The following is a 16,681-nucleotide window of genomic DNA, read 5'->3' on the forward strand; positions in this document are numbered from 1 at the left end:
AGGAGATCATGTAAGTCTCCATTTTCTAACTCATGTATGTATGGAGGCCAAGGAATAGTTTTTGTTTTGATCGGATCTCTGAGTCTCCCAGCTACATTCTTCACCAGATTATCGTCACTTACACCTAGAGAGGATATTGCAGCCTCAAGATATGAGCCTGCAGCTCTCGTATCATATAGGCTACCAGTTCACTCACATTCTTCTGACCTCTTTCATGAAATGCTATGTCATTTCCGAATTCCTTGATCAGAATTTCCTTCAAGAAACTGGACTTTGCTGTGGAATAGTAACCACAATTTGAAGTAATGCGTTTGTAATCCATTAGTACCCCTTGCAGTGTATGGATTTCATGACTTTCAAAGATAACTTGACGGACATGATGAAAGAAGATTGCTTGAGCCTCTCGAAGATTAACCTGTTGCAGATGCTCTGTACTTTCATCAGACAAAGATTTCTTCAGAGGGTTGCTGACATAATTGCGCCAACATCCACGATGATAACGAATTTCCAATCCAAACGCCATTCGACTGTCAGGGATAGATGCGAGTAGGGTATTCAATCTTTCTCTTATAAGCTCATCTGACAGACAAAATGTATGCAATTGGATTCGGCTTCATGCGTCTTCTGTTGACAGCAGCAAAAGTTTGGATTTCCCAGATTTACTGTTTTTTATGGTCCCTTCATACATCACAAGACGCTAAACCACTAACCACAAGAAGCTTGATGCAAGACGATAAACAATAAAATTTTTGTTTGCATTTTTTTTCAAAATATTGTTTCTTGTTTTCTGTATTAACTTTACCGACAAATAGAAGTGTTTGTTCTTGTTAGTACGTGAAAGTTGCCATTTCGATCGCAATTTAAGTTAAATTAAATGAAAAAAAATCTGGCAACACTGAAGTCGGAATCAGCCAGCAGCTATAAATCGAGTGGGAATCGCATATTTTTTGCACGCTTCTACAGCCTTGGTTTTAAAGTTACGTTTCTTTTATAGCCCGTATTGTTGTTAACCGTTTGTTCTTTCAGTATTTTGTTGTTTGCTGTTTTTTCCTTATTTTAATAAAAAGGTATTAAAAGCTCTGTTTTTCGTGTAACATAAAAACAGGCAAAAAATATTTTTTTTAAACGCAAAATTTTTGACTTGGGCCACTTTTCTGTTATAAGAAAAGCTTTTATTATCTGTACCAAGTTAACTTGGGTCGCTAGTTTTGACTTATCTAATCATAGAAAAGTGGCCCAAGTTAAAACCTACGTAATAAACGAAGATGACGTCATCACTCAGTTAAACCAAGCATCACAAACAGTTTCTTGCTCACTCAAGTTTTCTCACATGCAAGATGAAGATTGCAAACCTTCAGTGACAATTTTTATCACAGCATGAATCTTTAAACTCGATTATCTCAAAACCACTTTTTTTGACTTGGGCCACTTTAGAATCAGACGTCCCAATTGTCTTAAAATTCATCACCTTATATCATCAACATATGTCTATAAACCAGTGTCATCTTTTTTATAACGCCCCAGTCTCATCAAACCCAAGCATTAAAAAATGAACAAAGGAAAGGAATAAAATGTCTAATGTACATTGTGAATCGAGACTGGTTTAACAGCAATTAAGTAACTTCAATCATCACTATATCTCTATGTATTAATCAATCAATTGTTTCGAATTATCTTACGCTGCCTTCGCCTTGTAACGCTGTTCTTGCCCGCTCGGATCAACCTCGCTCTGCTTTCAACGCATTGATCAACACGATCCCCTGATCAACTCGATGCAGCCTCAAAATTTCCACCCCAATTTTCTACTTTTTCCTGGTAATGTAGCCTATCAGTGCCTCTGGTTTCAATCGCTAGCCTCCCCGACCCAGCTGGGCGAACCTGCCTCAACGTCTGGCCAGTGCACATCCGTGCTCGCCGAATCAAAGCTTTCTCTTCTCCAGTGAGTATGTATTACATTCCCACCTATATTTTTTGTTTCTATTGATTAATCGAGCCTCTGCTCCACATTTTTATTTGAATTTTGTTTGCCACGAAAGCCAAATTATCCTTAAATAGTTGACTCTCTTCCTCGTGGTAGACCCCAATTTTATCCGCTCTGCCTACTGGCAGACCGGGTATGAGAGTCAAGTACCTGCGCCGAGGTCGCGTGAGGGAGACGTGGGCGCCCCCGGCGGTCAATTACTGCCGGTTTCAGCGTCCACACGCGACGGGTCGCCCGGCCCGTCGCAGGCCATCTTTCTGGGCAATGCAGAAAGAACCTGTCTCCCTGGCCCGCTCTGCCATTCTAAATTTGCGGACGGGTCATGTAACGTTTTCGATCCACACTCTCCCTCCACAGGTACCTCGACTCCCCAGCCTGGCCCCCGCGACCTAAGCTGGTGGACTTACCCCTCCGGGTGCATCGTCACCCCTAAATCACGCCGCGGGGTGTGGAAGGCCGGTTTCTGAAAGTCTTCGACCTGGCTATGTTTGTTTGTGCTCTCTCGCCGTGTCAATTATTTGTACCCGTGCGCTGTTGATGCGAATAAAACAGTTTAACACTTAGCTATTCAAATAACATATAGTGTTGAACTGTTTTATTCGCAAGAGTACAAACAAACATAGCCAGGTCGAAGACTTTAAGAAACCGGCCTGCCACACCCCGCGGCGGCGGGGAGCGGCGTGATTTATGGGGTGACGATGCACCCGGAGGGTTAAGTCCACCAGCTTAGGTCGCGAGGGCCAGGTTGAGGAGTCGAGGTACCTGTGGAGGGAGAGTGTGGATCGAAACACTATATGGCCCGTCCACAAATTTAGAATGGCAGAGCGGGCCAGGGAGACAGGCTCTTTCTGCATAGCCCAGAATGAAGCCCTGCGACGGACCGGGCGACCCGTCGCGTGTGGACGCTGGAACCGGCAGTAATTGACCGCCGGGCAGCGCCCACGTCTCCTTCACGCGTCCTCGCGCAGGTACTTTGACTCTTATACCCCGCTCTGCCTGTAATGTGAAAGTTTAAACACACTTTTGCATTCACTTATGTCTTTGAAACTAATTTTATTCTTCATGTTTATAAAACTGAACAACTACTCAGAACGAGTTTCCCTCCTCCCGGTCAACCAAAGTCGACTAAGAACACTCATCAAGGACTGAACCTTCCCAGCGGGAGATTCAACCAAGCTTCATGCTCAGAGAGAAACCCTTCGTCTCGTCATCGTAGTTGAGATTTTGTCAATTTTGAGTGACGTTGTCAAGATGCATACTATAGAAATGATCCCTAAAAGTATGATCTTGATTTTTCAGGTACGAAAAACGTTACCATACTACAAAATAATTCTAAGGTTTGTGGTAGCATAACTAGAGCATTTTTTTAGTTTTATTACGTCCTTCTCAGCTCCTCTGTCGAAAGGTACCAACGACCCACCGTCCTGCAGCTGGACACCAAGGGCATTACAGCCAGCAAACTCAGCATCATCGAGTACCAGGCCACTAGACATCAGGCCCTCGTGATTTTCCTCCAGGAGACCCACAGCACATCTGTGGATAAGTTGATATGACCAAACTTCACACTCGCAGGCGCAACCATCAGCAGGAAACACGGCCTCGCCACGTTTGTCTTGAGCAACTGAGCTGGACGCCAATAGATTAGTCCATAGGCAGTGTTTCTCAGTATCATAGGCAGCCGTGAGATCAACAGACACGGCGCCAGCCTTCTTCTTAGCCGAAAAGCTGTCCTCAATGTCTTAGGTCATAAGTGTGACCTGATCTACGGTTGATTGTTCGTGTCGAAAGCCAGCTTGCTCACGGGGGAGCTGCAAATCTATTATTGGTTTGACACGGGCGTAGATGAGTCTCTCGAGGATCTTGAAGGGGATGCAGAGCAGTGAGATTGAACGGTAGCTCTTCGGATCCCCTGGGGGCTTCTTAGGCTTAGGAACTGCAACCACAAGGGCTCTTCTCCAGATTCTGGGAATTCTCAGGTGGCACAAACAGCAGGAAAAGAAGTCTTTTAACCAGGACTTTTAGGAAGCAGCAGCATGGACTATCAACTCCGGGCATAGGTGGTCAGGGCCCGAGGCTTTGCCTGGCTTTATGTGCTGGTGGGCGACGAAAAATTCCTCCAGAGTGAACTCACTCGAGATGTTGTCCCCGTCTGGGATTGTTACCCTCCAGAGGTCCGTCTTTTCTTGTAAGACGGATCTGTCTGATTCACGGTCTCTCGATTTGTATTTTTGTATTACAGAATGTTAGTACGGTAGGCTATTCCTTAAATCCAAACTGTTGATCTTTGAAAAGACCACGTTTGTCAAGAGGGGGTGTTTTATAAAAATTATTTAAATACGTAACAATGAATAAACAAGGGACAATTTGCGATAAAAGTTACTGCTGATCTAAGTGGGCATTGTGACATATTTCCTGCTCTTATGGGTTAATATGGTTTAATTTTTTCGCAGTTCCTGATTTACAATGCTTCCACGAAGATTTTGACAAAAATTACTCTCCAGAAACACAAAAAGTTTGTCAAAAGCCATAATTTGACAAATTTTGACTTTATTCAAAATTTTGACTTTATTTTGACCTATAAACTTCCAAGAAACAGTTCCCTAGGTGCTGAAAACAACTTTATTCTTTAATTCGTGGATAAACGAGTTCCTTAAAAAATGTTGACTTTATTGACTTTTGCGGGCCCTATTGATAACGCAGTGATGTCTCAAAACAGTAGGCTACTATCCGGCAGCGTAAATTTCTCTTTAATTAGTCTCTTTAACGTCAAGAAACGTTGAAATAATATGAGACAAGACAAAAACGGCATTAGCACTTACAGTGATAGTAAAAAAGTTCTAAGCAAAGGAAAAGGTAAGCACAAAGTCAAAGTATTTTTTGTACACAGAGTGACAGCTCTGACCATCATTCTGGTTGAGAACACGTCGTGCCTTTTGGTTTATGTACCAACTTTGTGTAAACAATTTTTTTCGTGCTAACAATGCACAAATCAAAATCCGCTAACGCAACCACCCGCCATTGCGACCGTTTAAATGCGGTGATTTACCGTAGCCTATTAAAAAAACATAAGAACTTCAAAGCATTAGCTTTGCACGAAATAATCAACAGTAGGTTAAGCAATATATAAAAATAATATTGTATTATTTGTATATAACAATATAAACAAACAGTAATTTGTGGCGAAAGCTCCATTAATAAAATTGATTTTGCTGATTTAGTGTGATACTGTCTACTTTGTTTCAAATATTTTATCACACTACGCATCTTAAGCGGATCATCACTTAAATCATAAGAGGATTTGATGAAAATTTTAATAATGAAGTTTTGTTTTGGAAGTAAACAATACCTTTGAAAGTTAGCACTGCAACCCACGTCGGACAACAGCAGTGACAAATTTTACAACTCCAGATCATCATTTAAACGTAATATTCCTTCACTGAGTAATTAATAATTAACTCTTTCGCGCCCAGCGATTTTGCACGGTTTGACCGCAAAACCCAGCCATTTTCTCTTTTTTTTCTTTAACTTTAACGAGTTGACACTAGGGTGTACCATTTTTCAAAAAGTTTTTAGAAATTAGTGCGGCTATGTGTTACGGGTTTCCACCTTTGTTAAAAACAATTTTGGTGAAGTTTCAGAATTTTCCCGCCAAAACTGTGGTTCTGCCGCCATTTTTTCAAAATGGCTGCCAGGTAAGATATTGTGAAAATCTACAGCCTTAAACTGGTGTAATGTGATCATATAATATGTCGATTACGGGTTTTGTTTGGTCGCAGAACACGAATTTGGGGTTAAATATGCTCTACGACAACAATTTTACAAAGTGAATTTTGACGTATAGATGTGACCACACTGTTTTGGACTGCAGATATACATGAAAAGAGCATCTTATTGTCATTTTAACCTTGAAATGCATGTATGTATAAACTTTTCTAGTCGGTGTGATTATATCAATCAGTATGAGGGAAAAATTTACATGAACTTTCTCATGTACTTTCAGATCTGATGAAAACCTACTAACTAGTTTACAGTAGCCTGTAGCCTACTTAGTTACTAACCTACCTGCTTACTAACTAATGGACGGCAACAGAGTACCCCACGGCAGACCAAAAGGTTCGAAAAACCGAAATGAACTCTCCCAACTGGGTAAATGCCTTACTTCTACCCGACGAAGATCATCATTAGCTACAGTGACTCGAAGAGTAGCTAGTGATCCTACTACGCAAGTTACTAGATTCAGATCAGTTATGCCACTCAATGAGACGGCCGGTGAAGCACACCGGTCATTGGCACAAAGACCAAAAAGAAAGTACTTCCTCATTGGGAACACTAGTGAAAGACTAGGTGTTTCTAAGCTTCCTAAAAGCTCTGACGTTCTAGCTAGGCTGTTGTTCCTCAGAGACGAAAGTCACAGAACGATCAGCCAATCCATCGTGATTGCAAGGGAGGAAATTCGCCAGGTATGGAAACATCATTTTGGCGTGGGTTTGGTATTTGGTAAGAAAAATGAGAAACAACCTGGAACAGAGAAGGAATCGTGTAAGCTTATTGTTAAAAATGCGGATATAGACCGGCATCTGAAGAATTTGTATGAAACTTGGTATCAACTAGAACTTGATTCCAGGCGTGAGAGGAATAGCAGTGATTCATTTAAAAAACGTTTGCATGATATGGAAGAAAAGCTCAAGGATCCTCTGAATATATGTAAGACTACCTCACGGTCAATTCTCATGCATTCTGGTATCATTGATTGGAAAACAGATCTGGAACATCTGAAAAATCAGCTTCAGCGAGATCAAGTAGGTTGCGCATTGGGCAGAGATGCTTTGCAGAAGAGACGGGATTTAGCTAGAGAAAAACGACTCAGCGCAGCTGGTAAAAGGAAACAGAAAGAGGATGTTACTGACAACCTAAAAACAGTGAAGTTGGACTTAAGTACAGATGAAGAAACAGAAAATGATACTGACAATTGGAAAACTCCTGAAAGGAAGAAAAAGAAAATGGATATTATGTCACCTACAGCTATAACATCTGATCGACTTGGATTGAGCTATCGGCAAAGAACAATGTTCGTGGCTGCTGTGGCTCAAGCGTCCGGCATACAAGTCGAAAATTCTAATATCTCAGTCACAACAGCTCGTAGACTGGCTAATAAGACTAGGTCTTCTCACTCCCAAAATATCAGAGATGCGTTCCAGGCCCCTGATTTAGCAATAATTCACTGGGATGGTAAGATTCTGAAAATGAGAGGAAATGTTTCATCAGAACGGTGCTGTGTATATATGTGTCTGGTGTTAGTTTTGATAATGAAGGTAACGCAGAAATGAAGCAGCTGCTGGGGGTGCCTGAGATACCAGACGGCACCGGATCATCTCACGAACAGGCCGTAACAAAGTTGGTGGAAGACTGGAGAGTGAAAGGTGCCATTTATGGTATGGTGTTTGATACGACTGCAGCCAATTCAGGGAAGTGGCAAGGTGTTGTACATTGCTGGAGGCAACAATTGGGAAAGCAATTCTGTGGCTTGCCTGCAGACATCATATATATGAACTGCACATAAAACATGCAACTGAAGTTGTGATTGGTGTTACTAAAGACCCAGGTATTAAGTTGTTTAGGAGGTTGAAACGAGAATGGAATGATCTGAAAATAGACTATAAGAATTTGTGTAAACTTGATTGGTACAATAATGATGAATATCTGAGACAGAGAGGCGAAGATGTTTTGGTCTGGAGCTTAGAAATGTTGAAGCTGAAGACTTTCCCACGAGATGATTATAAAGAGTTAGTTCAGCTCGTCGTAGTGTGGTTAGGAGGCTACGTGGACAAGTTCACATTTAAATTACCTGGCCCGGACCATCACGCGAGATGGATGAGCAAGAGCATCTATTTTATGAAGTTAACCTTGCTAACACATCAGTTCCAAATGGACAGTGATGAGAAAAACTGGGTTGAACGGATGTCTGAGTTCATTGGACTACTCTATGCACAAGCCTTCCTGAAGTCGTCAATCACTATCGCCGCTGCAAGAAACGACATGACTTTTATCACTGCGATGTACAAATATTCAAAACTGCAGCCTGAAGTGGCCGAAGCTTGTTTACAATCTTGCTATCGCCATCTTTGGTACCTCACTCCTCAACTTATAGTGTTTGCGTTGTGCGATGAGGGGCTCGATGCCGACACCAGAGAGAAGGTTGCTAAATCGATCTATGCCACCTCGCGACCATCTGAAATTTCAACAGGAAAGCCCTTGTTTCCAAAATTCGATTCTACTGTCAAAGAAGCTGGTGAAATGAAAGATCTGGTGACCTCTGAATCTTGGCTGGTATTCAATCTTTTGGAACTTACTGATCAAGAGTGGTTACAAATGCCAGTATCAGAATGGAAAAATTTCAGTGATTATAAAAAGCTAAACAAATTCGTTTTGAACGTAAGGGTGGTCAACGATATTGCAGAACGTGGGATTAAGCTAATCACTGATTTTATTGACAGGTGTTCTGACGAGAGCCACCGGCAAGCTCTCTTGCTTGTTGTGCAAAGGCACAGAGAACAGTTCTCAGATTACAAAAAAGCTACCTTAGCCAAACTCAATTGTTAAAGAAATTCGTCAAGAATTTAGTGAATTGAATGTTTGCACAACTCTGGTATTATGTTGATAAAATACTGGGAATTGAAATCGATCAGGACTGAAGCATAAGGAATAGCATGCAGAAGAAACAGGGAGGGATCATGTTTGAGAGTGATTAACTCAATTTATTTGTAAATGAATCGTGTTGTTATTTCAAAAGTTTGACAATATTTCAGGAATATTCATTCTGGGGTGAGATATTCTTGGTCACGTTGAGTCCATGTCTATAAAATTTCACCATAAAGTTCAAGTGGTAAAATTTCACTTTGCAAACTTGTTGTCGTAGAGCGTTTTTAACTTCAGATTCGTGTTCTTCGACCCCAAAAACCCCGTAATCGACATATTATATGATCACATTACCCAAGTTTAAGGCTGTATATTTTCATGATATCTTATCTGGCCGCCATTTTTTTAAAATGGCGGCAGAACCACAGTTTTGGCGGAAAAATTCTGAAACTCCACCAAAATACTTTTTAACAAAAGTGGAAACCCGTAATACATAGCCGCACTAATTTCTAAAAACTTTTTGCAAAATGGTACACCCTAGTTGACACGCGTAACACCGATTGTGTATTTTGACATGGAATATCTCATTGGAAAGATAATTTCAAGTTCTGACTATAAATGTTAGAACCTACTTTCCTAATACAACATATTTGAAGATACAGTGTTTTCAAAATGTGCACTTTTTTAACTTTTTTGTTTGTTGAAAATTTTGTGAAAATGAAGCATCTTACAAAAAAAATACTCCCACCTTTTCTGTAGAACCTAAAAAAGATTTTTTTTCTTCAGTGGACTTCCTAATGATATGAAGTGTCAAGGAAAAATCAAACATGCCTTGTTCCTTTATATACATACTTTTATTTTAACTGTTGGTTAAAGTAAGCACACTTTGTCCAATTTGAGCAATTTTTTTTTTTTGAAAAACACGAGAATATCAATAAAATAAGCATGTTACAAGGGACCAGTAAATTTATAGATATTTTGCTACAAACACAAAGTTTTATATCACGCATCAAACAGCATCATTTTAAAATGATGCTGGGCATTTCGCATTAAACCTCAGATCATTTTAAAATGATGCTGGGCGTTTCGCATTAAACCGCAAATCATTTTAAAATGATGCTGGGCGCGAAAGAGTTAATACGTGCGTGTAGCATATCGCTTATATGTACCTTACAAAATCTCTATTTTCTTTACTATTTGTGTGACGCTTGTCATTTCTTTTGCTCAATGGAGTGTTGAGCTGGTTACTTCTAATAGAGCATAATATTTGCAATTTTTTGTATAACAACCTTTTTCCACATTCAACTTTTACTTTTAGCCACTGTTGAAGTATAAAAGTTTTGTGGAGAATTAACTCTGTTGTACCATAGGCATATATACGTTAGCAACGATATGGGATTTGACGTTATTTTTGTAAACACAAGCGAACATAGGCTACAGTGCCAGTAATCACACATTTTCGACTTCTATTCTTTCAATTGAGTCAGATTTCAAACTTTTCTGAAATATGATCCTCCGGATTCTTTCGAGGGGGCTTAGCTTTCCAAGGAATTACTTTGCAGCATGAACAATGAGCTATTACCTTTTTTCCATCTACCAATATGCTGGCTAACTGCGTGGTTGTATCTGATATGTTGCTACTATACTAACGTACGGTTCCGTTTGTTAAACTACCTTAGTTCTCTTGGCAACCAACGCACGATTTACTAGGAAGATTCGAAAGAGAGCACCTCCAGATAAAGACATCTTTAAATTTACATCACAGTATATTCTGCTTGACTGTACAAGTACAATCCTTTACAAAGTTCAACTGCTTAAAGCGTACCGGTATGTGATGTTTTGTCTAGGTCTTCGATGATTTGTCGAGTCTCTGCCGCTGCAGACAAAATATCAAAGCACCAGAAATGGAAATATTCAAAAAAAGCTTTTGCTTCCATGCACAGACCATGACACAAATATGAAAGTTCTCAAACGCGTGCAGCAAGGTAGGGAACTTACATAACTTAAAAAACTCAAATGCTGTAAATACACTATTAGAAAAGTATTAAAAACAGAGAGAGACTGTTCACCAGGCATTTGATAATTAAAGTAATTTGCGTTAAAGTAATTCAGTCAGCACGACTGACTTTATCAAGGTGGCTAAAACAGGTTAACACAACCTGTTCAGCAACGATGGCATAACATCCCAGGTCGTATATTATATACCCCAGGTCGTATATTATATACAAATCATACGTATCTCAGTAGATAATCAGCCTATCGTAATTTAACCTATTTAATTCGATTCATTGACCCCGAAAACCTAGGGATAGACACCTAAACCGCCTTTCTAGCTTGAATAGCAATTGACATATAGGCAATACCCAGTAAACATTGATTGTTGGGGCAACATTGGCAAGAAGTTGGCCGCAACATTGGCAAGATGCAGACGCCAACGTTGGCAAGATGTTTTATGCACCATTTGGATGCATCTGGCCAGCGTTGGCGTCTGCATCTTGCCGCCGTTGGCGTCTGCATCTTGCCAACATTGGATTATGCATCTTGCCAACGCTGGCTTCTGCATCTTGCCAACGTTGGCTTCTGCATCTTGCCAACATTGGCAAAATGTTTTATGCACCATTTGGATGCATCTGGCCAGCGTTGGCGTCTGCATCTTGCCAACGCTGGCTTCTGCATCTTGCCAACGTTGGCTTCTGCATCTTGCCAACATTGGCTTCTGCATCTTGCCAACGTTGGCAAAACGTTTTATGCACCATTTTGCTTCATCTTGCCAACGTTGGAATCTGTGTCTGGCCAACGTTGGCAAGATGGCTTGTACACCATTTTGCTTCATCTGGCGCCTAAATTCTGGTTGACTTTTATGTATCATGATGCTGCTTCTGACCTATTGACTATTGTGATGCCCGCGCTTTGACCAAGGTTGGACATGCGAAGCAAGCTGGTGCATAAAACATCTGAACAGCATTGGCATCTACATTTGCCAAACGTCTCTGTACCTAAACCTCGCTCATCACCAAAAGTTTATTGTTGAACCTAGCTAATCCTTGGGCAAAAGAACAGCAGCAACACGGATTTATAAGCAACACTACTCCCTTTGTGACAAAGCAAAGTAACAGCCGAGCTTCGTATATTTTCACATTTATTAGAAACAAGCCACATCAAATCGTATTGATAGATGGAGATTCATTGCACATCAGCAGCTTTTTCTTGTGTATCTTTATCATTCTGAATTCCTGCAAATGAAACAAAAATATTTAATTCAAGAGGGCTGTTTGGCAACAGTGTAGGATTTTGATCAGTTGTCGTCCAGGATAATACGAAGTTAATTAACAATCTGCAATATCAATGTAATATCCCTCTCTCCAACGTGCGTGACAAAAAACTTATCATTCGATTCTGCGCCACGCAGAGCAATAATCAAGTTCCAATACATTCTAATTGCGTGTACAGTAGTTATTCAACAACTAAAGCAACACATTCGCTGTTGTCTTTCAAACATATAACAAGCTCACCAAAAGTTAGTTTTTGCCCTTTTTGGCCACCAATTGCCTGTCCTTCCAATTTCGAAATCACTCTGAAACTCTTCATCAATTTGCTGCACGGCAGCAGCTTTGTCGTGCGCCATCACCATGTCTAATCATGAAAGTAAAAAAAGAAGTGTTAAATCAGTATATAAATGCCGACATAGCCTACTAACCACCATGTTCGTAGTTCACATCAATGCGAGTACACCACTAAAACATTTTCATACATTACTCAATACTCTTCACAATTACATCATACATTAATCAAAAGAGCAAAATGGCATAGTTATGACACAATCATTTAGTCGTAGTAGAAACATTTATCCGTACTCACCAAGAACAACTTTTTTCAGATTCTTTTTTAAACAATCAAACGAGTGCTTAGACTTCACGATGTTTTTTTTTCTTTCTTTGTTCTCGACATGACTTGAACTGTGTTTGGTTAGATAATAATAGTTGACATAAGTTCACTGATACAATCGCTTGCATTTTTGCCAACAACTTGACTTAAATTTGCGACCTGCAAAATGTAAATCGAATGTGATGACAGGGGTTTCATCCATCATATTAAAAAGCTTCAGCACTTGTTACAGACATTTTCGACTGTTACAAATGACAACCAACGTTTAAAGTTTATTTTGGGATTCCAGTCGTCTGTTGTGTTGCGTATGTAGGTCGCAGTGTAGGCTACTGTAGTCTATATGTTGTCGCAATGGGCGCAAAATAAAACATATTATTATTATTATTATTATTCAGCTGACTGCAATGAAAGCTACATTTGCAAATACTCTACAACCATCACAAACCTATCCACACGACATAAAAATACGAACAAATTCAAGCAGTCAGGCAAACACCGCCGGAGCAGCAAAATCAAAGATTGAGTAAAACCCTACACATGTTGTGGGGCATCACAAGCTCTGCTACTTTGCTGATATGTTCTTAGCTCTCATCTAAGAGCACTGGCACTAAATTTGTCACGAGAATATTTCATATGAAAGTTTTCCATTGGTCATTGAGTTTTATAACTTTCTTTAAATTGAATAAACGTAGCCTAGTGACAAAAACGACTTTACACAATTATTTCAGGTTCAATGCATAAAAGACGTTCACTTACCAGGTTTTCATAATTATTGTAGTAAGTCATTCCTATAGTTTCATTTTGATTATTTCTAAAACTCCTTTCGGCCGTAATATCTCAATTGAATTCGATTTTTTTATATTTTCGATGCAAGAAGCGAAAATTCCTCTTAGCGCTGTTCACATAAACATTGTGCTTTCGGCTCTCCACGTAATTGTGTATTGCGCACAACCGCCATGCTTGAACAGTCGAAGTGAATCGAGTGACGTCATAATCCCTTTAGCAAAGGATTAAGTCATGGCCTTTGTCTTCCTTCATAAAAAAAAAACAAGTTCTTCTTCTAAATTGCGTCTCCTCACGTTGATATAACACATCGCCGCATTCTAAAGCTTTGTTGCCTATTTCACTTCAACGCGTCATATTGCCCAGTCAAAGTTTAAGTAGTGACGTCATAATGGAGTTTTCACAACAATTATTGTGCCTGCAGTATTGTTCTATGCAACGCGGGAGAAGAAAAAACGATTTGCCGGATCGTTGAAAGTAAAAGTAGCGATCGTTTTGTGAAATCTCGCTTCAAGAAATTGAGGAGAGATTTCGACGCAACATGACTGCTCCTGACAAAATATTAAAACACATTATAGTATTGTTAAACGTGAAAGTTAATAAAGCTGTTGTTGACTCCAGGAAAAAAAATGAAGACCTGGCAACTTGAATTTGCAACCACGTTTTTATTTTTATTATTTGTTAGCTGTTGCTAACAATATATTGGTGGCGCCAAAGCGTAAACTTCCTGGAAGTGCCCTCTGAATCACAAGACATCTCTTGCACTAAATTATCTGAAGCAATTGAATATGAACAAACGATTTATATCATAATGTTGTTGGTGCCAGAATATGCTGGAGAAACTATGTTTTTCTACTAAACCACATGAAAGAGTCATTTAGGCTATTGGTATTTTTAAATTATAAAACAAGTGCTGAAATGAAGTGCTAACACATCAAGCATATAATAACCAACCTTACAATTGTTTATTTTGTGGAAACGTGTAGGCTAATGGAAACTTTAAACTGTTTCGGCATCAAGCACGTTATCACGCTCGCGTTTTGTTGCTCCTACCATTTTCAAGATCTCTGCTTCGTTTGACATAAACCAACTAATTAAACGCTGGTCCTAAATATTCATAGTACCGGTAAGTTATATTTGTACGGTATCATAAAAAGAATAACAGCATTGCAGTAGCGCACCCAGAAAAAAATTTAGGGGGGGGCTAATTCAGAAATGTCGGCCTACTGATTTGCGACAATAGTGACAGTGACAATAGGCCTATGCCCATCCTTTTGATTAATATTTAAAGGCACTCACGGCCCATAATCCATTGGTTGCCGATACCTGTGCCAGGGATCCAGCGGAGCGTTCAAGCTCTTTTGGAAAAATATTGATTTAAATACTTTACTGCGAGGCAGAGCGAACCATCACTTATGATCGCACAGTTAAAACAGGGCCATCACTCATCAATAATAATTAACGTTAAAACTTCAAACAACTGTATCATCAATATTTAGCGTTGCAATGTTAATAAATTGAATATTTGTTAATTTTATATTTTTAGGCCTAAATTTTATAGGCTATGAATGAAAATTTGAATAAAAGAATGGCTATTGTAGAGCTCTTCAAATCGGGCAAGTTAAGGAGTGATATTTGCAAGAACTTCAAAATTAACAGAATGTTGGTCTGAAGAACTCTCAACAAGCACAAAGAAAACTGGAAATGTCAAAAATCGAGGAGAACGTGGCTTATGGAACCATGTTCACAGTTCTCAAGAAGGATTTGAAGATGAGCCCATTTAAACACATGAAGAAACAGTTGCTAACTGCCAATACCATTGTGAAACGTCTTTCCAGAGCCAGAATTCTGCTCTCACGCATTGAAGGAGGGGGCACGCTGCCAAACCTTGTGTTTTGCGATGAGAAGAAATTTGATGTCCAGCATCATTTTAACAGTCAGAATTAAATGGTCTATGGTCAAGAGATGGTGACTTGGAACCCCGGCAAGTCACTCGGAGACAAGTGGCGGCATCAGTGATGGTGTGAGCCACAGTCATCGAATCAGGAAAAAGTCTATTGATTTTTGTGAATCAAGGAGTGAAATTGAACCAAGAAGACTACCGAAATGATATTCTTGAGGGTTCATTGTTGCCTTGGGCAAAAAACACTTCAAAAATGTAATTGATTATTCCAACAAGATTCTGCCCCTTCACATGGAGCTAAGAGAGCGCAAAACTGGCTTTCAGCCAATGTGCCCTTCTTCATTTCCAAGGAAGAATGGCCTCCTTCATCCCCATACCTGAAACCCCTAGGCTTTGGCATCTGGTCTTACCTGGAGAGCAACGTTTCGACTAAACACCACCAAAGTTTGGAAGCGGTGAAGGCTAATCTGAAAAAAGAATGGACCAACATACTTCAAAGAGTTATTCGTGACTCTTGCAAGTCTTTTTCGAAGCGTCTCCGACTTGTTATTGACGCAAATGGCGGACACACTGAGTAAAACTTGTTTATCCTAAATATTTATTTATTTGACAATGATTATATGTTTATTACTCAAAAATTGTCTAGCCTTTGTTAAATACAGTTGTAACGTTAATTTATTGATGACCCTGTATCTACGATGTCACAATTTTACTTATTCCTCGGGTACTTATTCATATCTAACCTGTAGGCAAAAGGTATAAATGGGGAACATATAAAAACTTCATTTTTGGTGGCGGGTTTGGGGGGGGCTTGAGCCCCCTTAGCCCCATGCTGGGTGCGCTATAGCAGCATTGATAGCCTATTATTACAATCATAGCAAAATGATGGCATACATTTGCTTAATTTGAAAGAAAACACCAAAATTGTTATGAATTGGCACAACGTTGGCAATGCTTCTGACCGAGGTTGGCCAATCACACAACAGTGTTTTGCAGCAATACCACATGAAAAAGGTTTGTGTTAGTATTTTTCAAGTTTAAAACAAATAAACCTGAAATAAAATCTTTGAGACCATTTTGAACGCTTAATAAGAAGTATTGAAATTGTTGGCATATTGTTGGCAATGTTGGACGAAATTGCCGACATTGTGCCCTCACATCCAGCATATAGCCAACGTTGCAATTGTTTATTTTGTAGAAACGTGTAGGCTAATGGAAACTTTAAACTGTTTCGGTATCAAGCACGTTATCGCGTTCGCGTTTTGTTGCTCCTACCTTTTTCTAGACCTCTGCTCAGTTTGGCATAAACAAACTGAAATGAAACTACTTTGTTGGCAAAGCATTGGCTACTCTTCTGACCAACGCTGGTCTTAAATATTCATAATATACTTGTACGGTATCAGAAAATAATAACAGCATTGATCGCCTATTATTAAAATTTAAAATTGTAGCAAAATGATGGCATACATTTGCTTAATTTGAAAGAAAACACG

The 16,681-nt window shown here is 39.6% G+C and overlaps 1 non-coding gene across 1 annotated transcript; it reads right to left on the reverse strand.

Annotated features, from left to right (window-relative positions):
• Positions 1–3,062: 3,062 nt before the first annotated feature.
• Positions 3,063–3,270, reverse strand: LOC145784903 (small nucleolar RNA U3). Its single transcript, XR_014291071.1, has one exon. It is a non-coding gene; the product is annotated as a small nucleolar RNA U3 (small nucleolar RNA).
• Between the last annotated feature and the right edge of the window lie 13,411 nt (positions 3,271–16,681).

This window comes from Aplidium turbinatum, chromosome 15, assembly GCF_918807975.1.
Source record: "Aplidium turbinatum chromosome 15, kaAplTurb1.1, whole genome shotgun sequence".
Lineage (NCBI taxonomy): Eukaryota > Metazoa > Chordata > Ascidiacea > Aplousobranchia > Polyclinidae > Aplidium > Aplidium turbinatum.